The sequence below is a fragment of the Danio rerio genome, chromosome 25 (assembly GCF_052040795.2).
Source record: "Danio rerio strain M-AB ecotype USA chromosome 25, GRCz13ab, whole genome shotgun sequence".
Classification (NCBI taxonomy): Eukaryota; Metazoa; Chordata; class Actinopteri; order Cypriniformes; family Danionidae; genus Danio; species Danio rerio.
Window position 1 is genome coordinate 4,895,868 of NC_141045.1, and position 25,964 is coordinate 4,921,831.

Consider the following 25,964-nt stretch of genomic DNA (forward strand, 5'->3'; position numbering starts at 1 on the left):
ATACGTTATTCCCTTACTCAACAAGACAGAATGAAAACAAAGGAACCGCCATGTTTTAAATACAAAGCCGAGACATTACACGGTAATAATACATATAATGACAAGCCATGGTCAACCCGAGCTCAAACAAACCTTGTATTCGTCTTGATGAACATCCACAAAGCCAAGAACAAAATCTGCTGTGCCCTGTTGTTGTTTTACAAGCCCGTCTAAAAGTGTGAGCGTTTTCACCAAAGAGCATAGAATCACCGAGAGGTGACACTCTAGTGCGATTTGGGAAAACAGCCACTAGATGGCATGGCGGCCATTTTGGAATGAATTAGTCTGGCATATTATAAGTCTGTAAAAAAAACTATTAAAAGCGCTGATGATTGTGATAGTAAGTGTTGTATTGTCGTCCCTTAGGTTGTATCTCAGCTTTAATGCGCTTTATAAATAAATAAATAAAAACAACCCAAGCTCATTTTGGAAACGTAGCCCCACGGACTTTTCTGGAGACCGCGTTTTATGAGGCCGGAGGTAGGTATGGCCGCGTTTAGTTTTTTTCGAGCGAACGCTGCTGGGTGGTGTGGCGCCGCTCCGCTCCTCCTCTTCGCGCTCGTTGGCCGACGGCTCGCCTCCGAGTAGAGGGCTTTCCCGATGCAACCAGTTTGTCCGCTTAGGTCACAGTGTTGCATCGGCGGAGCGGAGACCCCGGAGGAGGAGGAGGAGCCGGCCGCGGGGACAACGACCGGGATCGAGTCCAGGGAACAGCGGTTCCAGAAATCAGGTAAGATGAAAAACGGAATCCGAAAAATAAGTGCGAGAACGCGCCGGGATCCGAAAACGCGGTCGAAATCAAAGACGAGGGCTTTTGCTTTTTTTTTTTTCCCGGACGGCTTTTGCGAACCATCGCTCGGGTTTAGGGAAGGAGGAAGAGGAGGAGAAAGAGGAGGGTGGCCGGGTCGGCCGATCCGGCGGCTTTTCGCGCGAGAACGGCGCGCGCTCCCAAGAGGCGCCGGAGACGCAAAAAAGCACGCACAGCGGCCTCTTGCGGATCCGCGAAAACAAAAAACGCTCGAATACGTACCTCCCGGGACGTATCTTGCGGTCCGCAGAAACGTCCGTGGGGCTACGTTTCCACAATGAGCCCGGGTTAAATAAAAACAAAGCAGCTGCTTGCCATCGCGACAGCAATAAGATCTGTAAAAAAGACGGCCGATCGCTTTCACTCAAAAATGGCGGAATCCGGGGCTGCTGCTGGGTGCTGCTGTTGCAATGGAACGTTCTATTGAGTGTCGCCTCTTGGTCATTCTAAGCTCTTTGGTTTCACTTTGTCCAGAGAGCTTGCGGTCTTGTCTATATTTGTAATAACAAACTTTTTGAGCTCATATTAGTGATTGTGACTATTGAAGTGCTTTGAAATCTGATCCTGTCAGAAAGAAATAAACGCGAGAGTAAAGCGTGAAAAAACAGCCGCAAATAATGCTTCTGCAACCCAAAACACGAACAAACTGCCATGTTTAACTATTATCATCACCTTTTGGACTATTTTTAACCCGGGAGTTACTTTCTAACAAGAGGCTGCACGTGCTGCTGAAGATTAAAGATACATATGAGAGGTTTGCTCTGACTGTGGGCTATATTTCGAGTTGTTTTTGAACCCAAATAAGGACTAAATGTATGCTGTGTGCAGTTTTTCTGTAACTGGTAACATATCGGAGACTGTAAGGGTCTGTATGTGTTCATATGCGTAGCTTTTATTTATTTTATGTAATCGCAGACGTTACAGTAGGCTATTTCGCACTGTCATTGATCTGCAGTTATAAACAAATCCTGTTCATAGAAAGGTTAGTCATGAACATTCATGCACAAGTATTTATGTGTATAAAGCATCTGTTTTGTGAGAAGTGCTTCTCATATGATATGTGAATGACCGCTACAGCCTGTTGGAAGTAGTTTATTTAGTTCGAAAAAGTAGCAAGTTGGCTAAAAGAATGTTTAAGATCGCTGCAGTCAACAATGCAACCACTGTAAAGAGTAAAGCAAGTGCTTTAAAGTTGATCCCTGTGCCTGAGGTTGGTAATAGCATGATACTAGCATGAGTTAGCATGATTAGCATGATTCTAAAAAATTAACATGTTATTAGCATTGAATCTAGCACGGTTTAGCATGTTGTTAGCATATTTCCAGCATGAAATAGCATGTTGCTAGCATGGTTCCAACATGAATTAGCATGTTGTTGTTATGATTCCAATGTTGTTAGCCTGTTTATATCATGAATTAGCATGTTGTCAGCTTGATTCTATCATGAATTAGCATGTTGTTGGCTTGATTCTAACATGAATTAGCATGTAACTAGCCTGATTCTAGCATGAATTAGCATGTTGGTAACATGATTCCAACATGAACAAGCATGTTATTAGCACGATTCCAACATGAATTAGCATGTTGTTAGCATGATTCCAACATGAACTAGCATGTTATAAGCACGGTTCCAACATGAATTAGCATGTTGTTAGCCTGTTTCTAGCATGAGCTAACATGTAACCTGCCTGAATCTAGCATGAATTAGCATGTTGTTAGCATGATTCTAGCATGTTGTTAGCACGATTCCAACATGAATTAGCATGTTTCTAGGATGATTCTAGAATGTTGTTAGCACGATTCCAACATTAATTAGCATGTTGTTATCATGATTGTAGCAAGAATTAACATGTTGTTAGCATAATTCCAACATGAATTAGCATGTTGTTAGCACGATTCCAACATGAATTAGCATGTTGTTATCATTTTTTAGCATGCTGTTATCATGATTGTAGCATGAATTAGTGTGTTGTTAGCATGATACTAGAATGAATCAGCATGTTGTGATCATGATGTTAGCATCAATTAGCATGTTGTTAGCCTGATTCCAGCATGAATTAACATGTTGTTAGCATGCATGAAGTAGCATATAACTACCATGATTCTAGCATAAATTAGCATGTTGTTAGCATGATTCTAGCATGAATTAACATGTAACTATCCTGATTCTAGCATGAATTGGCACCTTATTAGCATGATTTCAGCATGAAATATCATGTTGTTAGCATGATTCTAGCATGTAGGAGTTTATAACTAGCATGAATAAGAATATAACTAGCATGATTCCAGAATGAATTAGCATGTTAGCACGATTCTAGCATTAATCATCATGTTGTAAATATGATTCTAGCATGAATCATCTTGTTTTTAGCAAGAATTAGAATGTTGTTTTAAAGAATTAGCATGTGCTAGCATGACTAGCATGTTTCTAGCAAGATTAGCATGTCAGATGAATGTTAAAACTGTTAGCATGTGTTGGTCACAGTCTATGGGACAGTTGCTAGGGTGCTGAAATTGGTTGCTAAGGAGTGGCTAGTAAGTTTAAAGCTCATCAGTGAAAGCCTGACAGACCTCGTACGGTTGCTAGCTACGATTGGTGTGGCGGTTTTTGGGTGTGGCTTGGCGAAGGGTCAATTACATTCACACACTAGATTGTGATTCTGGGCTAAAGTAAAAATCCCCCTATGAATGACACAACAGAATGACTAAATATATGGAAAACATGGCTGATTATAAAGCAACACAAAGCTGATTATAACAACACCAAAAACAACTGCACACTGCTAACAAATCACTGGAGGACCAATAAAAAATAGACAAGACAAACGGATCACGGTCACCTGAAATGTGGAGTGATATTTGGTTTGTGGTAATGAAACTGGCATGTGAATGATACAGGCCTGGCTGCTCAAACACAATGCATTCCAGCGACAGTAAAACACTGTTACATGAGAGAGTCCAGGCGCAACGGCCAGAGCTTTCCCTCCATCAAACACCAGAACCCTCAGTACCTGAAAACAAGACTGATCCACAGCTGACGGACACACAACTGCCCCTAACACACACACACAGCATGTCAATGACTGATGCTGTGAGAAAAATCCCACAGGAGATGTACAGTAGTCATTTGTACAAGATAACCCATAGGAAGAATCTTTAATCTGGGATGACATTTTATTTGCGGGTTATTGGATTGTGTTGAACTGTTACTGTTGCTCTTTTTGTTCTCTATTATGTTATTATTGGCGACGCTGTGGCGCAGTGGGTAGCACGTTTGCCTCACAGCTAGAAGGTCACTGTTTCAAGCCTCGGTTGGGTCAGTTGACATTTCTGTTTGGAGTTTGCATGTTCTCCCCGTGTTGGTGTGGGTTTTTGGGTATTGTATGCTAAAATTTTCCGTAGTGTATTTGTGGGAATAAGTGTGTGTGGATGTTTCCCAGTGATGGGTTGCGGCTGGAAGGGCATCCGCTGTGTAAAACATATGCTGGATAAGTTGGCGGTTGGGCGAAGCATCGGCGCAGTAGGTAGTGCTGTCGCCTCACAGCAAGAAGGTCGCTGGGTCACTGGTTTGAGGCTCGGCTCAGTTGGCGTTTCTGTGTGGAGTTTGCATGTTCTCCCTGTGTTCGCGTGGGTTTCCTCCGGGTGCTCCGGTTTCCTCTACAGTCCAAAGACATGCGGTACAGGTGAATTGGGTAGGCTAAATTGTCCGTAGTGTGTGAGTGTGTGTGTGAATGTGTGTGTGGATGTTTCCCAGAGATGGGTTGCGGCTGGAAGGGCATCCGCTGCAAAAAAATTTGCTGGATAAGTTGGTGGTTCATTCCGCTGTGGCGACCCCAGATTAAAAAAGGGACTAAGCCGACAAGAAGATGAATGAATGAATGAAAGTTGGCGGTTCATTCCGCTGTGGCGACCCCTGGGGTCCGTTCTTCGTACGTGGATTACTCAGTTAGCTGGATATGGATATTGACGATTTGACACGATCCAGGATCGTTTCGTTCTTCAAAGCTGATCCGAGAATTGATGTCATGGCAACAGTTCTGCTAGGTCAAACCTGATTGGGAGCAGGCTCAATTCATATAAACAGGATTAGATCGGCTCAGTTCAAGCAAAGATAATACAGAAACTATGTTCCGAATTCTGATATTTTCTTACAGTAGTAGTTATATACACTTGGGAAAATGGTACATATTTTTAAACTATATATATAAAGTTATAGTCATTAATATAATAAATAAAGTTATACATATTAATAAAACGTTGGCTATACAATCTGCACTCTCGAAATGAAAGTGCAAAGACTGCCATCTGGTGCAAAGAGAAAACTTATTGATATGAACTTTTTAGATCGCTTTAGTACAAATTGTGTATAATAGAAATGCACAATATGTGACTTTTTTTTAAAGCAATAATACATGTCAGCAGTCATAAACATGTTTTAATAGTTAATATGCCAGTGATTTGAAGCTTCACAAAAGTTGCAGACGCCTTTACCAATATGAAAACGCTTTTGTAAACAACCAGTTATTCTTTACACCGATTAAAAAACGGCTACAATAATAAAGAAAATCTTTTCTAAATGTAGAACTAAATACATTGATTTGCATTGAAATACATGATGAATACTCTTGTCTTGACAAATGAAAGTGTAAAGCCTGCAGCTCACAACAAATGTGGAAAGTTCTTGCGTGTCATATTTAACAAGCCGTTTACTGCTGATTTGATGTAATTTTGCTCACATGGATAATTGAATATTAATCAGATGATGTCATTACGCTGCTGTGCCGTCAGCCAATCGTTGCATTGCTGATCATGATTTCGAGGATCGATAGATCTGTCCTTCATAACACACACAGCGATCTCAGATCAGTTCATCCAGACATTCTAATCTGATTCGCGAACTTGTTTGAAGAACCAAATTAGCGAGAGATCAGTTATCAAGATTAAAAGATCCAGGATCTGCCAAATAATCTTAGATCATTTAAGCGAGGTACGAAGAACGGACCCCTGGTTATTAAAGGGACTAAGCCGAAAAGAAAATTAATTTTGTCATTATTATTATTATATAAGTATATACCATTGTTATATATGATATAATACAGATATATTAAAAACGTAAAATTATACAGTTGAAGTCAGAATCATTAGCCCCTTGTTTATTTTTTCCCCAATTTCTGTTTCAAGAGTTCACACTTAGATATTGTTTGACAACTTGTTAGCAAGTTAGCAGGTTTGGCATGCTGTTCCGGGAGAGAACCCTGAGCTCGGAGATAGTTGAGCCCAGGGCTCCCGCTTGATCCATAGAGCATGTGAGGGGAGTACGAGATCAGGTGGTTCTCGAGAGCTCCCCTGGTAAAGGAGGAAAGAAGGAGAAGGGGTGGATGGGGGGTTTCTTCAGAAAAACGAAGATAAGGGAGTAGTTCTAACTAGGCTACTTATAGTTAGTTTGGATCAATCTGATTGGCTAGCTAATGAGTGTAGATAAGTAGCCAGCTGCAGTCAATCATATCACGTGCTCCTCTCGGAATTAGTTTGTGAAACTTCATTTAACAGAGAGCAGATTTCTTCAACACATTTCTAATCATAATAACTCATCTCTAATAACTGATTTATTTTATCTTTGTCATGATGACAGCAAGTAATATTTTACTAAAGATTTTTCAAGACACTTCTATACAGCTTAAAGTGACATTTAAAGGCTTAACTAGGTCAATTAGGTTAACTAGGCAGGTTAGGGTAATTAGGCAAGTTATTGTATAATGATGGTTTGTTCTGTAGACAGTTGAAAAAAAATAGCTTAAAGGGGCTAATAATTATTCTAGCTGAAATAAAACAAATAAGACTTTCTGCAAAATTTAAATATTATCAGACATACTGTGAACATTTCCTTGCTCTGTTAAACATCATTTGGGAAATATTTAAAAAAGAAAACAAAAATCAAAGGGGGTCTAATAATTCTGACTTTAACTGTATGGTTTCCGCTACATTCATTTATGTCTATTGGAGACATTCATAAATATTCCTAGCAAATCTAATAAATGTTGGAGACATACTTGTTACATAAACGCACTAAATCGCACTTCAGCAGTGTTTATTTGAGAGCGCACAAGAAGATCTGTATATATATATATATATATATATATATATATATATATATATATATATATATATATATATATATATGCAGTTTAAGTCAGAATTAATAGCTCCCCTTTTAATTTTTTTTTCTTATTTGTTTTATTTCAGCTAGAATAAAAACAGGTTTACATTTTTTAAACACCATTTTAAGGTCAATATTATTAGCCCCTTTAAGCTAAATTTTGTTTTGATAGTCTAAAGAACAAAACGTCGTTATACAATAACTTGCCTAATTGTCCTAACCTGCCTAGTTCACCTAATTAACCTAGTTAAGCCTTTAATAGTCACTTTAAGCTGTATAGAAGTGTCTTGAAAAATATCTAGTCAAATATTATTTACTGTCATCATGGCAAAGATTAAATAAAGGCTCTCTGTGTTTGATTTTCTTTTTTATGTACAAGATTGTGACGTCAAACTGTTGTATAAACGCAATATCACACTTGTAGCAGTGTGCTATGGCTGTATATCAGCCCTGGTGACTGGTGATAATAGTTATTAAAACTATTATGATTAGAAATTTGTTGAGAAATTCTGCTCTCGGCTAATAATGCAGGGGGGGCTAATAATTCTGACTTCAACTGTGTGTGTGTGTGTGTGTGTGTGTGTGTGTGTGTGTGTGTGTGTGTGTGTGTGTGTGTGTGTGTGTGTGTGTGTGTGTGTGTGCGTGTGTGTGCGTGTTATTACATAACTGCACATTTGTAAATAAACACTAAAATAGTAAAATAATATGATAAGCTATTTAACAAAATGATTGGAAATATTTTTTGATACATCAGAAAGTGTGGTTATGATCACCATCCAACAAGATAATACAGCAAAAATAGTTCTTAAAATGTCACTAATAAAAATATGCAATAATAGTCAATAATAAATGACTGCAAAAAGGTTCAGTTTTTCAGAAAATAATAACCACCCTTTATATAAGCTGGCTACAGGCCTGATAGTGTAATTTAAAAAAAAGTTTATTACCTGATGCATAGAGAGTTTGATAAAGACTTCAGTTCATTTTAGTGCAAATATAACTACGCCCCAGCATTAACATGCCTTCATTTCCAACTCAAATCTAGAAATCCTTTACTGGCCATTTATTTACACGACAGCATCATGCTTGACAATCCAAACAACTGTGTGTGTGATGCTTTTCAGGTGTAAATAAATGTGTGTAAAATAAACGGAGTGCTGTAATGGTCCAGTTGGGTGGTGAAGGGGTGAGCTTCCATGTTATGGAGCTCATGAATGGGCTGCGATCCAACACATCAACTCCTACACAACGACCAGTGAGCTCCATTAAATACAGTGCATTCAGCTCAAAACCCGCTTGTGCGCGTTGGCATGCGTGTGTGTGTGTGTGTGTTTGTATGACCTGTGCCCTGCCCTTATCTCACCCCACCCACAGCATGTACGAGTGTGTGTCTGTGTGAGAGAGTCTGAGTGTGTGTCTGATATTCATTATGTTGTGGGGACCTTGTAATGTTCGATTACAATAATACAATCATTTCTTCTGATCCCAATGAAGAAAACAGCCCAGAGTTCACACAGAATGAAGGTAAAAAGATTTTGTAAATGTAAAACAAAACAGAAGCTGTTTTGGGTGGGTTTAGAGGTAGGGTTGGGGGAAGAGGAGACTATCGCCTGTACTGAAACATCATGTCTTATGAATAGGGCTGTAACGATACACGATATAAAATCGAAATCGCGACACTCAGATCTACGATCCTGTGTCGCGGTGTGATAAGGGAGAATCGCGACACACCCACCCCGTCATACCTTTCCAATAACGTCACGCGTGCCTGCAAAAGTTGAGCTAATTAACACTTTTTTTCGTTCGACATTACAAGCACTGCTCCGTTTAAGCCCTCGCAATATTTAGCCGGGAGAGCTCGCACGGAGCTCTTAGTAAGGGGCCGTCTGAATGTGTCAAGAATATCAAAAACAAAACCAACTTAACCCCGCTTGACAACCGACAACGCCAGAAACATTGCCAATGCTGTCAAAGCGGCCGGATTTTCAGCGCATATACGATGATTTGCTCACACTGTTAATGTGGCTGCGCAGAGAGGGATGGGCGTTCACCAGATGTCAGGTAACAGCCAAACTTTTCTGTAACCGTGCAGTGCGCTTTCTGTTTGAACCTTTGGGAGTGCTGACTGACAGGTGCGTGCGGTCAGAAAACACGACGAAGCTTTCAGTTAAAATAAACACAGTTTCTATAGTTATAGCCTACTTTATTTAGAGATAAAGGTATATGGCTCTGCATATAATCACTCAATCTTGCTGGAGTTTATAGCCGTTTCGCTTTACTTCAGGACGCATTAACACCGCTCTGAAGGTCTAATCGTTGTTTTAAGTTATCCAGAGCTGTATGAATATACAAATCTTGAATATAACAATAGTATTAAATATTACAATTGTAACAAGACAGACAGCAACACTTTTGCACAATCGATACCCAGCTGATTCAGTCGTTTATAAGAGGACCGCGCCTCTTCTTTTTTCCTTGTCAATATAAAGGCAGTGCGGTGCGCCTTGTTTTCGGCCACTTGTTTAACTGCAAGGCATACTTAATTTGCGGGATGATAACGTATAACCCGTGCCTACAGACACATTTGCTAAAGAAGCAAAATGGAAGAAGAATATTGCTGTTTGATACAGACCTGTTGATACTAAACTAGCGCTTATGTTGACCTGGATCTGCGTAATAAACGCAACAAATAGGCTTTACCTTTTATTTTACAGCTTAAAGCATGTACGCAGATTAATGCAATATCATATTTAAACAAACTGTTTACAAAAAGTCAACATATGCGCGCGTGTTGTTGTCTTTTCATCAGGCAGCGCGCGCACTTGAGCCGTGAGGGAGAGAGAGGAAACCATAGGCTATATCAGGACATAATCTTTAAAATAAGGATTTTTATTAAAATGTAAAAGGTTTTGTGATTATAATAATAACAGCGGGGCATTAAATAAATGCATATTTTCCGTGGAGCAAGCAATTTGAGGAAGTCAGCGATTTTTATTTGACGGAAGAAATAAACATATGATTGGAAAAAAAGCCTATGCCGGTTATTAAAAAGAATCAGTCAGTATTTTCGTTTTGTAAAATAAATTAATTATTTAAGTGAAAATAATTTAGGGCAGTCCTATTTATTTTATTCATTTTATTTAGATTATTCTGCTCTTCTGTGCTAAACACTGCAGGTGCGTGAAGATGCTCTGTTGTTCTGTTCCGCTATTAATATATAAAAATAAACTAGTATTTTAAAATGCAATATTTAATGTGTCATACACAAAATAGACACGTCAATTTGTTTAATATAAAATTAATAGTAATCTGACCAGTTAACCGTTAATAACCGATTAATGAGCGGCGGTTGTCGGTTAGCAAAATTAACGAAATGAGCATCCCTAGCTATTTAATTTACTTTTTCTATGCAAGAGAACTTGATTGAAAAATAATTTTCAACATGCTTGAACCATCTAAACAATGGAGTTTAGTTTGGTTTTTCAACAGTATTTTGTTACAAAGAAAACAGAAGTGATATAGCTTTGCCTATTTATTTATTTTATATATGGCTATTTATATTGTTAATAATTTGCAAAGTTAATATTGTTCTTTGATGTTTAGTTTATAAAGATTTTTCAAATTTTATTTAATTAAAAATCGTTTTAAAAATCTTTTTTTCCCCACCCCACACGAAAAAAATAAAATAAAAAATCGTGATACGAATCGAATCGTGGGTCAAAAATCGTGATACGAACCGAATCGTGGGTTTGGTGTATCGTTACAGCCCTACTTATGAAGTACCCATTCAACATGAAAACCAACTTATTTGTGTTTGTTTGTGTGTAAGTGTGTGTATGTATGTATGTATGCGTGAGTGTGTATGTGTGTGTGTAAGTATTTTTTAATATGTGTGTGCATTTGCTATTGTGTGTGTTTATGTATGTATATGTGTGTGTGTGTGTGTGTATTAGTGTGTGTGTGTTTTTATGTATGTGTGTGTGAGTGAGTAAGAGAGTATATGTAATGTGCTTGTGTGTGTGTTTGTGAGAGAGATTATATGTAATTTGTGTGTGTGTGTGTGTGTGTGTGTGTGAGTAAGAGTATATATAATGTATGTGTGTGTGAGAGAGTGTGTTTGTGTATCTGTGTGTGTTTGTGTGTATATGTATGTTTGTGTGCGTGTAAGTGAGTATATGTAATGTGTGTGTGTGTGTGTGTGTGTCTGTGCAAGTGTCAGAGAGACTATGTAATACATTGTAATATGTTGTGTGTCTGTTTATTTTTATGTATGTGTGTGTGTGTGTGGTTATGTATCTAGGTGTGTGTTTGTGTGTGCCTGTGAAAGAGTATATGTAATGTGTGTGTGTGTGTATATATACATACATGTATGTGTGTGTGTGTGAGAGAAAGAGATAGTTTATATAATGTGTGTGTGTGTGTGTGTGTGTGTGTGTGTGTGTGTGTGTGTGTGTGTGTGTGTGTGTGTGTGTGTGTGAAAGAGTATATGTAATGTGTGTGTGTGTGTGTGTGTGTGTGTGTGTGTGTGAGAGATTATCTGTAATAGATGTGGGTGTGTGTCTGTTTATATGCATGTATGTCTGAGTGTGTGTGTGTGTGTGTATATGTATGTATGTGTGTGTGAAAGAGTATATGGTGTGTGTGTGTGTGTGTGTGTGTGTGTGTGTGCGTGTGTGAGAGAGAGAGTATAATAATGTATGTGTATTTGTGAGAGAGTGTGTGTGTGTGTATGTGTGTGTGTGAGAGAGTATATTTAATGTATGTGGGTGTGTGTGTAAGAGGGTATATGTAGTGTGTGTGTGTGTGTGTGTGTGTGTGTGTGTGTGTGTGTGTGTGTAAGAGAGAGTATATTTAATGGATGTGGGTGTGTGTGTGTAAGAGAGTATATATGATGTGTGTTGTGTGTGTGTGTGTGTGTGTGTAAGAGAGAGTATATTTAATGGATGTGGTTGTGTGTGTAAGAGAGTATATATGATGTGTGTGTGTGTGTGTGTGTGTGTGTGTAAGAGAGAGTATGTTTAATGTATGTGGGTGTGTGTGTAAGAGAGTATATATGATGAGTGTGTGTGTGTGTGTGTGTGTGTGTGTGTGTGTGTGTGTGTGTGTGTGTGTGTGTGTGTGTCTGTTATCTCTCTCCTTCGCCCCGTCTGCACACTGTCACACTAATGGAGTCAGAATGAGGCGGTGATAGTGAGAAAGAGTGAGAGACGCATTACTCGCACCTCATTCTGTTTTTTAAAAGTCTGTCAGGAATGCCAGGAATGATCCAGTGCATTAGAGAGAGGGGGCAAGCGGACCCTCTGTAAGCCGCTTAGGGCTAAAACGCTTTCTGAGCGCTCTTATGTCACAGGGGGTTTCGCTGCTAGTTATCTGCAGGTAAATATCTAAAAAATATACACTCCACGGCTCTCCAAAACGAACAAACAGAAGCCAATAACTCTTTCCCAGAATTCCTTTTAACACCTTCAGTCGGTCAGCCTACTTCACTTATAAGTACTTTTCCAAACTACGGCTTCAATTAATGATTGTTTCTTATTTTAAATTTGCGAATGCATTTCTGAATGCAACAAATGCCTATTAGCAATGCTTTATAAATGTGTGTGTAAATATGACTGGAATTGTCTGTTTTTTTTTTTTTTTTGGTAAAATTTTTTTAAATAAAATTAAAAAATGAACAAATATTCCTTTTAATCTTTCTTTAGGATGAGACGTTAAACCATGGTCCTGACTCTCTGTGGTCATTAAAAATCCCCTGGCACTTCTCGTAAAGAGTAGGTTTAACCCCGGTGTCCTGGCCAAATTCCCTTCATCGGCCCTCGACCATCATAGCCTCCTAATCATCCCCATCCACTGAATTGACTCTATCCATAGAGGAATTACCAACCTACGTTGCACATGACGTCACACGGGTTCCCGGTTGCAAAAAGAGACTGGTTGCAATAGCAAACATGTTGTGTTGTGCGGTAGGATGCCGAATTCGGTACAAAAAAAGGAAAACCTAACTTTTACCGTACACCACACTGCTTTTAATGCCAACGGCAGACATCTGTGGGTAAAAGAGAGCTGAATGGAGTGAGGACCTAATAAAAAATGCTTGACCCTGGAGTTCTCATTAAATTTCAGGTAAGTTCACGCTATGCTGAATTATACACATTACTCGTTTTTGATTGCAGCAATGATTTCAGCAAAAGCAGGTAAATATGGTTAAACTACGGACACTGAATGCTCAGAATGAAATGTAAAAGTGTAATTTCACATACCCTGCCGTACAGGTGTGTTCGCTGTCAGAATGCAGTTGTTTTGCTTGTTGATGATTACCCAGGCCTTCTAGAGCTCTGTCTTTTTTCCTTGTCTTTGGCTAGGCAGAACCTCGGTTTTTAGTACTACAAATTTTTGAATCTGGTGATCATGGATCATTATGTCTTGCACATGACCACACAGAACAGAATTGTTGGCATCCAAAGACTTGTAGGCCTTTAACTTCTCTCTTGTAAAAACACTTGGAGTTTCAATGACATTCGGGCTGGATGCTTGGCCATTTCGTCGTATTCAACATTCATTGGGAGGGTGCCATAGCAAATGGACCTGTCAGACGAACGCCGCTCATTTCCAGCAATTTTCCATCTGCGTTCACACAGCACAGCATTCTGGCAAATTACTGGTAATGTTACAACTTCTCTTTCCAGGAAAACTGCCGGAACAAGTTTACCAGTATTTTTAAAAAGGAACTGTTGCCGGCAATTTTCCAGAAAGTATGTATGTATGTATGTGTGAAAGGGACTATTTTCTCTATATAGAGCTGGTGTGTGGTGAGCGCACAGGCACCGTTGTCCTGTGGCTGCCGTGACATCATACAAGTGAATGCTGCACACTGGTGGTGGTGTTGGGAGACACCCCCCCCCCCAATGACTGTGAAGCGCTTCGGACACATGGCCGTACATGATAAATGCGCTATATAAATACACACATTACACATTCCCTTACATTTTTTTTATATAAAATGTCAAGATAAATGAAGTAAAATTACCAGAAAAGAAAACAGGCACATGTGAGACAATCTAAACCATAATAGTGAGCTACAGCAGCAAACGTGCACATGCTTTATTATTTAATTTAATTTTAATTCATTCATTATTTAAATTTAATAAATTAATTAATTTTAATTACAATGGTCAAACACTTTAAGGTGGCTCACCCTTTGCGGCCTCACAGTTTCCCAGATTTTTTTTTTTTTTTGTGCAATTTGACATGCTTTTTTTTTTTAACAGCACATTGTGTTCTGCGCCCTAAATGGCTCAGTGTCAATCATTCTACTTTATGAGTCCTGTACAGTACAGAATGCATTTAGCTTGCCAAATTAACATAAATCTTCGATCGCTAGTAGTTTGAGTTCCAACAAAAAAGGTTTGTAACTGTCTGCAGCAAGACCATCGTAAAGGGCATCACACACTGGATGTGCTAAGCCATGAAATGCCATTCATTTTAGATTTTAAACATAGGTGTACATCAGGGTATGCACACCAGTGCCGCAAGTCAGCAACTGTCTGCAGTCAGCAACTACGACCCAGAACACTGTTCATATTTCTGCTACACCACAAAGCATTATCTGAATAATTTCATTTTAAATATCATGTAAATGTGCGCGTACAGTGTGCGTTACTTCCAAAGTCATTTGCATGGCGCATCAGGTGTGTGAATCCCTTAAGGATGGACTTAGCTTTGTGGATCAGTGACTGCAGGAAAAGAACATTTACGTTTATTTTATTTAATTTATTTACTCTGTGATGTTGCCATCTAAAACACAGCAATTTTAGTTGTTAATTTAACAAAGTTGTCATCGGTACGTGAAACATTTAAAAAATGCAAGATGTCACCAGTGCTGATATACAGCCATAGCACACTGCTACAAGTGTGATATTGCGTTTATACAACAGTTTGACGTCACAATCTTGTACATAAAAAAGAAAATCAAACACAGAGAGCCTAAAACCCTTTTGTAGGAACTACTTTCTTCCGCCATTCATAAACATCTGCAGCTGATGTCAGAAAAGCAGAACTTGCTACTAATTCACCAACGTCACTTTAGAGCTAGTGTTTGAATTATTCTCTATAGCGTAATGTGAAGTGGCGCTTCTGGTGTGTGACCCCCTTAAGGTGATGACAAAACAGCAAATTTTGCTCACATTTTAAGATTATAAGACTGAACATGACATGAAATGCCTTCCGTCTACAGAGATTTCTCACCAGACCGTTGTTGTGTTTGCGATAAGGAGGGACAAGGCTGAATCCAGTTTCTTATTCGCAGCTTCTTCTTATTCTTAAAACACAAGTCTTCTGTATTTCAGCTTTTTATTCATGCTCAAGAGAACCCACTGAGCAAGGGCTTATTATGCGGTTCTGGCGCCATCTTGTGGATAGACAACGTCAACTGTTTTTGGCCGCCGACGAGCTCTCAGAAATTGTAAATATTTTAAAATAGGCACTATTCTTACAAATAAACTGCACAGTTGCAATCTAAACAACTACATTCTCAACTGAACAAGCCTCAAAAGTACATTTTGTTGTCTAACAACAGTAATATTTGTCAAACTGTAGTGTCTCTCTGTTGCTGGCTGTATGTGGGTGAAGTAATACACAGAGGTGAAGGGTGAAGAGGCCTTTGTGTGACATTACTGGTGAAATATCACACGGCTATCAGCCAATCACATTCAAGAACCAGACAGAACTGTTGTGTGTGTGTGTGTGTGTGTGTGTGTGTGTGTGTGTGTGTGTGTGTGTGTGTGTGTGTGTGTGTGTGTGTGTGTATATATATATATATATATATATAGTACAAAGTTATGTAAATGCTGAATATCGAATGTCAATTACCAACTTCGTATAAACAACAAAATAGACCAGGGGTGGCCAACCCTGTTCCTGGAGAGCCACCTTCCTGCAGATTTCACTTACTACCCATATCAAACACACCTGAACCAATTAATTAGGACCTGAACACCATGTGATAATTACAGGCAGGTGTGTTTGATATGGGTTGCAACTGAAATCTGCAGGAAGGTGGCTCTCCAGGAATAGGGTTGGCCACCCCTGATATAGACGCATGATCATAATCAATATATAAGCTTAAAATTTCACAACTGATACAATTTTTCTAGAAGCTGTGAGAAAAAAAAAAGCATCCAAGACAAAGTATATATTTGAGTGAAACAACTTTCGGAGCAATAAAATTTTCCTCTGACAGGCCAGCTGAGGGTCAAATCAGACAAACAGCTCAGTCTGCCTCGTCTTTTGTGCTTTGTCTTTCTGTACTCCACAATAGATGTTCATTTAAGATCACCCACCCAGACCCCCCCCCCACCCAACACAAACAAACAGAGCACAAACACACAGAGCATTCACTGAGAATCATGGATGTGGAGCACAATTAAAAACTGAAGCAAGCCATCAATTCAATCACACATGTACCGTCATACAGAAGGAATAAGTCAATAGAATCATGTTTTCGAATGAACTTGTTTTTGAATGAATTATTTGAGTCATCAAATCATTTTCTTGATTCTCTTGACATCTTTATATAGAAGGTGTCATTTCAGCTGCAGCCAATCACAAAGCACGTTTCTAAGGTCATGTCCACACTATTATGTTTTTATTTAAAAACACCCTCACATCTCTTCGTTTCGGCCTCAAACAAAGTAAACAAAAATGAATCTTTTTGAAAACGCTGTCCAAAGTGGATAAATTAGAAAACGTTATTTTCGTGTTGCAGTGTGGACTGTGAAAATGGAGGTTTTCAAAAGTGATGATGCATTTTAGTCAAGTGACTCTATAGTCAACAGGGTGGGCAACATTATAAAGCAGATGTTTTGGATTCCGTCTGTTTTGACACCTTTATTAAAGATTAATGTCAGTTTGTACAAGCAAGTTTGGAAGCAGAATACAGTTGCGTTACAGACCATACATGGAAGAGAGATGTTGGGTCATTTTGCTGCAACAAAGAGATGAAATGTAAAGAAATGGCAGTCAGATTGGCTGGTTGCGCTAAGTGAAGGGCAGGGGGGGGGATGATAGGGGTGCGCACGAAGTGAAGCGCGGTAGGGAAGGTGCGCACAAACTGAAGAGCGGGGAGCGGGTATGAATTATGGTTGCATGTTGGGTTTGGAGCGCATGGGGACTGAACCAAAAAACTAGCCGGATTGGACCAAAAAGCAGAGAAGCGAGGGGGTGGGGCCTTCCGGGAGTTTTCCGGGAGACAGAACAATACGGAAAATTGGGCGGGAGATGGGTCTGAAATACGGGAGACTCCTGGAAAAAACGGGAGTGTTGGCAGGTATAATGGAAAGAGAAGATGTTGCCACCTACTGGCAGAACTAGGAAACAACCATACACACTCATTTACACACTGCGGCCAATTTGTTTTACCTACTTATACCACATGTCTTTGGACTGTGGGGGGAACCATAGCACCCGAAGGAAACCCACGCAAATGGGGAGAACATGCAAACTCCACACAGAAATGCCAACCTGTCAAGCTGGAACTCAAACCATCGTCCTTCTCTTCTTCGTGAGGTGACAGTGCTAACCACTGAGCTACCATGCCACTCAAAACACAGTCAAGAATACTTGTAATAGGTGTCAACAAACTCCAGCAAATCACACAAACACATGTTTTGGTCTTGTCCATGGGTGCTTTCACATCTGTAAGTCCAACCAGTTAACCAGTTAAAAAGAACCAAAATGTAGTCATGTGACAAAATCCCCAACACTTATTGGTCAGATGTTTTTAAACGTATTTCCTAAACTGCTTTACGATTGGTCAGAATTTACGTGTGGGAAAATGCCAATGGAACAAACCGGCAGACACAAAATGCCGCTTTTGACTATGGAGCTACAACTGCGCTGGCTGAATGTATCCCTGCTCATAGTATACTATATAGTTTGTAGCTATATACATTGGCCTACGGCAGCTGGATTAGTCCGAAAAAGGCCCAGTACTTTTTGCGGTTGGGTCTGTTTTAGTTTGGATCATGTTCTCACTAAAAGCGAACCGCTTCAGGGTTCGTTTGAAGGCGTACCGAGACCACCTCTTCAAGCAAGTCTCGGTACGCGTTTTTGGTCCGCTTTTGGTGCGCACTAGAGTACGATTGCTACATTCACACCAGCCAAAACAAACCACACCAACAGGGAAACCAAACTCTAGTGCGATTCAACTGAACTGAATAAGGCAGGTGTGAAACCACCCCAAGATTGACAGTTTTGGTCTAAAATATTATATACTTTTGAAAAAGTTTTAACATATCAGCCACTCCAAACTCTCTAACAACACTATTTGGAATTCATTTATTATTATTATTATTATTTGTTACTTTTATTGTTTGTTTGTTTGTTTATTTAAAATTTTTTTTTACATTTACTGTGTTATTTAATAACTACTATATATAGTTTTTTAATGTTCATGGGTTCTTAGTTGTGAAAAAGCAGAACTGTGTTACTTATTTTTGTATGTATATGATATTATATTAGCACAAAATGTTAATATTTATATTTAGCAAAAAAAAAAAACACACACAGTGAACAAAAGATTAATTATTGTTGTCAAAAACACAAATATCAGCTAACATTATGTGCATATTGCACACTCATATTCCCCTCTTCCTCCTCTCTTCAACAACATCTCTACTTTTTTCTGACTAAAGCTGCGGTCACACTGGACTTGTCTCCCCATAGACTTCCGTTCATACGCACGCAAATGCATCAGACCTGAAACACAGGGTCATGTGTCAAGTTTCGCAGGTTCCTTTGGTGCAAAGTTCAAGCTTGGTGAACTCTGAACTGCGAAACCGCATCACTTTATTGCATGAGACCAATCGAGGGTCAAAACATGACATCTCTGGACAGAAATTTAAAACATGGAGCAATCGCTCACTTTTTACATGTCTAATCATCTTGTTTATTCCCGCCCCTTTTCACAGCGCCTCACGACAGAATTTTGCACAAACTCTAGTGTGACCGCAGCTTTACGCTTACTAGAGTGAGAGGCGGAGTCAACCTGTCACTCACATGAGAACCACCAATAGCAATCCATAACTATGCAATCAAATGCCTATGGACAAAATCGATTCTCATCCTACATTTATCTGTACAATAATGAAACTAATATGATTGCATTTGATTCAATCCCTACTTATTTTATTTTCAAATCCTTTTAAATTAACTACACTACAATTCTATTAAACAAATTTACCTTAATTCGCATCACAAACTAAGACAAATTATCATATGAGAACATTTCTAGCATTTCACTGTGTAAAAAAAAAAAAAGGAAGGTCTCAGTCAGTCAGAAGTTCTCCATGGTAGCGTCTGTACGGTTTCGACCAGGACCAGAGGCACAGTGTCTGCCTCACTCCCCGAATGAAGAATGTAAACATGAGAAATTCTCGTTAAAGAGTAGTGTTTGACGGCCATGAACTCCAGAGCCCAATGAAGTCAACAGTGTTTACAGTAAAACGCTGTCATGTATACAAAGCATTACACCTGCTCTGAGAACACACACTCAGGTCTGCTGATGAGCCACAAATCAAGGCTGGAAAATCCCTTTAAAATAAATAGCTTGACTTAGGACTCAGCATAAACAACCATGGCTTTTATCTGTCAAGAATGACAGAGAAACGAATATGGCCACTCTGAGGACAAAAAAATAGCAGAGGGTTTAGGAAGAAAAGAAAGATGACAATAAGAAAACGACACAGAAGGCAGTAAATCTACACTTTGTTATGATGCGACTTCAAGAAAACTTTCAAAAGATGAATCGATTCAAGATCATTTCACACCAATGTTTCATTACTGACACTTCCTTGCTGTAAGGCATCTACTATGTTTTTATAAAACACACTTAATCGCTATTATATTGTTTTAATCATAAATATTGTATAAAATATCTACGCAAAAATACCAATAAACATGTCGTTTTTTCTATTTTATATTATTACTATACTGTACTACTATATTGGGCGACACGGTGGCCCCAGCTGGGTCAGTTGGCATTTCTGTGTGGAGTTTGCATGTTCTCAATGCGTTCGCATGGGTTTCCTCCGGGTGCTCTGGTTTCCCCCACAGCCCAAAGACATGTGCTGAGGGTGAATTGTGTAAGCTAAATTGTCCGTATTGCATGTGTGTATGTCCTGGTCGTCCAGGTTGAGCGTTGGCCTAACAACCCACCGCATAAAAACTAAATGCTACGAAACACCAATATGGTAAAGCTAAAAATCAACTTCGATATAAATGTCCCAGGGAGTGACTACTATTTAAGCAATAACACCATGATGTTTGTAAATGTTACATTTAAAATAGTATGTATTGTACATACATATTACATATTAATGTCAATGTTTTTTTTGTTTTTTTTTAATTTTTGCATAAAAATTGTTCAATGTTTTTTGTAATTATCATAATTTTAAAATTGTAATACTTTGGTGATTCTTTTGTAAATTAAAAGGTTAAAAAATACAATAATAAACAGTGTATAATTTTTTTATATTCTGATCAGCATTAAATAAAATGCAAATACTGGCATTATTTATATATATCACAATTTAAATAATTTCTTTCAAGTTTCGCATTACTTACCTTAAAAAGCAATTAAGTAAAGCAATTAGTTAACTTTTTAATAAGTAACTCAATATTGTAATGCATTCCTTTCAAAAGTAACTTTCCTGACGATAATATTATAACATTATAATGATGATATCATGGCACATGACTATTAATTCTTTCATTTTTACATGTCTAGTTTTTCATGAATTTACATACTGTTGTAGTCAGAATTATTAGCCCCTCCCCGTATATTTTCTTTTCCCAATTTCTGTTCAAGATTTTTTTATTTCTAAACATAATAGTATTTTAATAACTCATAAATTATTTAATTATTTATGTACTTATTATAATTTTCAATGGTGATTTTTCTGTAAATCAAAAGGTTAAAAAATACAATTAAAATTACTGTATTTTATAAAAAAAATTTTGAACAGCATAAAAATAAAATGCTAATTCTGCCATTGTTTATATTTCACAATTTAAATAATTTCTTTCATTATAGTGATGTAAATTGTGCTTAAAAAATTAAAAGTAAAATGTTTTTTGTACACAGAAATTAAAACATATTCTTGTATAATGAGTAAAAACAATGATGCGTTTATATTTTATAATAAAAATATTACAATTCTAGCATTCTGTTAGTTAATCGAAAAGTAATCGATTGAATGTTGTGATTGTCAATTTCAATCAGAATTTTCCAGGTCGATTTTTTTCAAAAGAAGGTAATGATTCGCACTCAATTGCTTCACACTGTTTTTATTTTTACTTTTTCTTACATTTTACGGGTGATAACAGACAGACAAAAATCGGGTCGATTTTTTTCCAATCACTTTCCCTACTGCTTGTGGAGTCACGGAACTCTGCTCTGTTACTTTGCAATACATTGACGATGATTGGAAGCTGCGCCAGTGATGCCTTGAGACATTTTCCATTACATTAAAGTTGAAATATTGGTTTACAAAAGATGCAAGAAATGCACTGTTTAAAATATTGTTTACATGATATATACAAGAGTTATTTTAAACTGAAGAAATACTGCTTGTTTTCTACTTTGAATATGAAAAACTCTGAAAATAGTTTATTTTGTTTTCAAAAGTGCAAATTATTTATTGTCACTTTTTATAAGAAGACGTGACTGTTAGTTTTATGAATATGTTTTAAATTCATGCATATGTTTGAATTTCAGTTGTTCAATGTTGATGTTCAATATATAATCAGAGATAGTAGATATAGTGTGTATTTCTTTCAATTATTTTGTATTCAAGTAATGTACCCTTATTTAAAAATGTGACCATATTTACTGTACCAAACCTGTTAAAATAATCGTTCTTTAATCGTAATTGAGTAAAAATGTTCAATTAATTAAGATTTAGATTTTAGGCCAAATTGCCCAGCCCTAATATTAAAATATTATAAATGTATAAAAATGGCAACAAAAAATCTTAATAACTAAATCAAATAAGCTTAATTTTATATTTGAAAAACATAATTCCCTATTTTCTTTCCACTGATATTGACCAATGGCACCAGTCCTTTTTGTTTACATTTTATTTTTCTTGTTTCTTGCCCAACACCACTCACTTTAATTCCACAATTCTGGTTGTCTCTGCCTTAACCATTACAAACACACCATTTATCACATTCCTCTGTCCTTCAGTGTTTCTCCTCAAACCCCTCCTCCTCCTCCTCCTCCACCTCTGGAATCCATCCTTCGCTCCCTGCATCCGTACATCATCTCCCTCTCTCTCTCTCTCCAGTTCTCTCCACCTTTCTGCCCTTCCCCTCACCGGTGGCTTTTTGTGTCTCCAAATTAATCCAACCCCAAAAATCCGGCATGACACATTTAATCCTGCTAAATCACATGCCAATGATGGTTGAAACCAGATGTTTGCCAGCTCTTTAAATGGATTATTTATTGACATTCACTTTTAACTGCAGCTATGTTATTGTGCAAAAACATTCAAGGGTAACTGTCATCATGATTTGTTTTCTGAATTGACATAACATCGATTTAATGAAGGGACAGTTCACCCAAAAGAGAATATTTACCATTTAGTCACCCTCAAGTGGTGCTAAAGCTTTATAGATTTCTGACTTCTGTTGAACACAAAGGAAGATACTTTGAAGAATGGTGGAAAGCAGCAGTTATTGACATAGTATGAAGTCAATAGCTGCTGCCTGCAAACATTCTTTAAAATATCTTATTTTGTGTTAAACAGAAGAAACACACTGTAAAAAAAACAAATGACAAAGTCATGACAACAAGTGTTTCTATGATATTTTAATAAGTTAATCCGTTTTCATCTAATATATTTTTTTGAACAACAATTTTTATTTTTATTATTAGTTTAGCAAAAAAATATATATTATTATATTATAAAAAAATAATAACTTAATACACTTTGAAAAATAATAATAATATAAAATAACAAAAGTTAATTTTAAGTAATATTTTAGTCAGTTTCATTGATGTAAATTGAAATGACTAGGTTAAGTTGATTCAACTAAAAAAATTAATGCATGATGATGATGACTGAATTTAAATTTTTGGATGAACTATCCCTTTAATTTTTGGTTTATTCGTGCTGGGTCTGACTCTTAAAATGTACACTGTTAAAATGCTGGGTCCCACACAATTCCTTCATGTTGTCCCAACACAAATCGATTAAGTCAACCTAATCATATTTACAAATTTAAGTAAATTGAACATAAAGCAATTAAGTTGTCCTCCCCAGAATATAAGAATTGTGTTGTTTCAACTCATATTAATTAAGCAGTTTGAACAAGAGATCATTTTTTGAGTGTAATAAATTAAAATGTGTTTGAAACTACACTGTAAACAAATGTAACGGCAAAATGTCAAGACAAATATTTTTATGTTGCTTTGTCTTATTTTAATAAGTTATTTTTCAGGCGTCAACTAATTTTTAAGCTATAGAAATCTAATATGTTTATTCAGCTTAATTAATGTAAGTTGAGATGACTAGAAAAATTCATTTGAAGAATGCTGGAAAGCAGCAGCCTTTGACATCTATTGTATGAAGCCAGTGGCTGCTTTCCAACATTCTTCAAATTATTTTCTTTTGTGATTAACAGAAAAAAACTCAAACAAACTGTTACAAAAAGTCATGACAAGGATGTTTATCATATTGTAAAAGTTAATCAGTTTTTTATAATAAGTAATAATTTTAGTTAGTTAATCAGATGTCAAATAACTTTTAAGCTATACAAAGTTTAACTTAATATGTTTATTCAGCTTGATTAATGTAAGTTGAGATGACTAGAAAAGTTAATTTGAAGAATGCTGGAAAGCAGCAGCCATTGACATCTAGTATAGTATGAAGTAAGTGACTGCTGCTTTCCAACATTCTTCAAAATAACTTATTTTGTGATCAACAGGCGAAACTCAAACACACTAACGAAAAGTCATAACAACAAGCGTTTTTATGATATTTTAATAAGTTAATTTTCATAATATGCAATATGTTTAGTTTGAATTGTGAATTGAAATGACTAGAAAAGTCAAGTTAATTGAACTAAAAAAAATTAACACATGATGATGATGACTGAATTTTAATTTTTGGATGAACTATCCTTTTAATTTTTGGTTTATTCCAGCTGGGTCTGACTCTTCAAATGTACACTGTTAAACTGCTGGGTCCCACACAATTCCTTCATGTTGTCCCAACACAAATCGCTTAAGTCAACCTAATCATATTTACAAATTTAAGTAAATTGATCATAAAACAATTAAGTTGTCCTTCCCAAAAAAAATAAGAATTGTGTTGTTTCAACTCATTTTAAATAAGTAGTTTGAACAAAAGATCTTTTTTTGAGTGTAATAGATTAAAATGTGTTTGAAACTACACTGTAAACAAATGTAATGGCCAAAAGTCAAGACAACAAATATTTTTATGTCGCTTTAACTTATTTTAATAAGTTAATCAGGTGTCAGCTAATTTTTTAAGATATACAAAATTAATGTTTATTCAGCTAGATTAATGTAAGTTGAGATGACTATAGGAAAGTTCATTTGAAGAATGCTGGAAAGCAGCAGCCATTGACATCTATGAAGTCAATGGCTGCTGCTTGCCAACATTCTTCAAAATATCTTCTTTTGTGATCAACAGAAGAAACTCAAACACACTGTATAACAAAAAGTCATAAAAAGCATGATATTTTAATAAGTTTTCATCATACACAATATGTTTGGTGTAAATTGAACTGACTGAAAAAATAATTTGATTCAACAAAAAAAAAATTAAGGCAGCAAGATTTTTTTTGACAGTGTAGGGATTTTATTCATTCATTCATTCATTCATTTTCTTTTCGGCTTAGTCCCTTTAGTGATCCGGGGTCGCCACAGCAGAATGAACCGCCAACTTATCCAGCACGTTTTTACGCAGCGGATGCCCTTCCAGCCACAACCTTACTTTATTCTGGAATATTTAAAAGAAAACTTGACTATATGGTAAATATAGAGTACCATAGTAATACCACCTTATTCATCTATGTGTTTGGAATAAACCAGGGAACTGACAGGCAACTTTTAGTAATCTTTCAAACTATTTTTAGTCTGGCTGAAATTTAGAGTTAGGGATTTACTTTATCTGGATTATTTGAAAGAAACTTAACTATATGGTAAATACAGAGTACTATAGTAATACCACCTTATTCGCCGCTGTGTTAGGAATGAACTATAGTGAACTGACAGGCAACTTTTAGTAATCTTTAGTCTGGTTGAAATTTAGAGTTAGGAATTTACTTCAGGATTCTGAATTTTTTTAAAGGAACTTCAGTCATTTATTCATTTTCTTTTCGGCTTAGTCCTTTTTTTTAATTCGGGGTCGCCACAGTGGAATGAACCGCCAACTTATCCAGCACGTTTTTACGCAGAGGATGCCCATCCAGCCGCAACCCTACTTTATTCTGGATTATTTAAAAGAAAACTTGACTATATGGTAAATACAGAGTACCATAGTAATACCACCTTATTCATCTATGTATTAGGAACAAACCAGGGAACTGACTGGCAACTTTTAGTAATCTTTAAAACTATTTTTAGTCTCGTTGAAATTAAGAGTTAGGGATTTACTTTATCTGGATTATTTGAAAGAAACTTAACTATATGGTAAATACAGAGTACCACTGTAATACCACCTTATTCGTCAATGAGTTAGGAATGAACTATAGTGAACTGACAGGTAACTTTTAGTAATCTTTAAGACTACTTTTAGGTTGAAATTTAGAGTTAGGGATTTACTTCAGGATTCTGGATTATTTGAAAGGAACTTGGCTATGGTAAATACAGAGTACCATATTACCACCTGATTCGTGGCTGGTGATCTGACAGGCCACTTTTAGTAATCTTTAA

General features: G+C 37.0%; 1 protein-coding gene across 18 annotated transcripts in view; it reads right to left on the reverse strand.

Annotated features, from left to right (window-relative positions):
• myrf (myelin regulatory factor) overlaps window positions 1–25,964 on the reverse strand; it is an 81,475-nt gene that overhangs the window by 54,827 nt on the left and 684 nt on the right. The gene's annotated exons all lie outside the window — the stretch shown is intronic.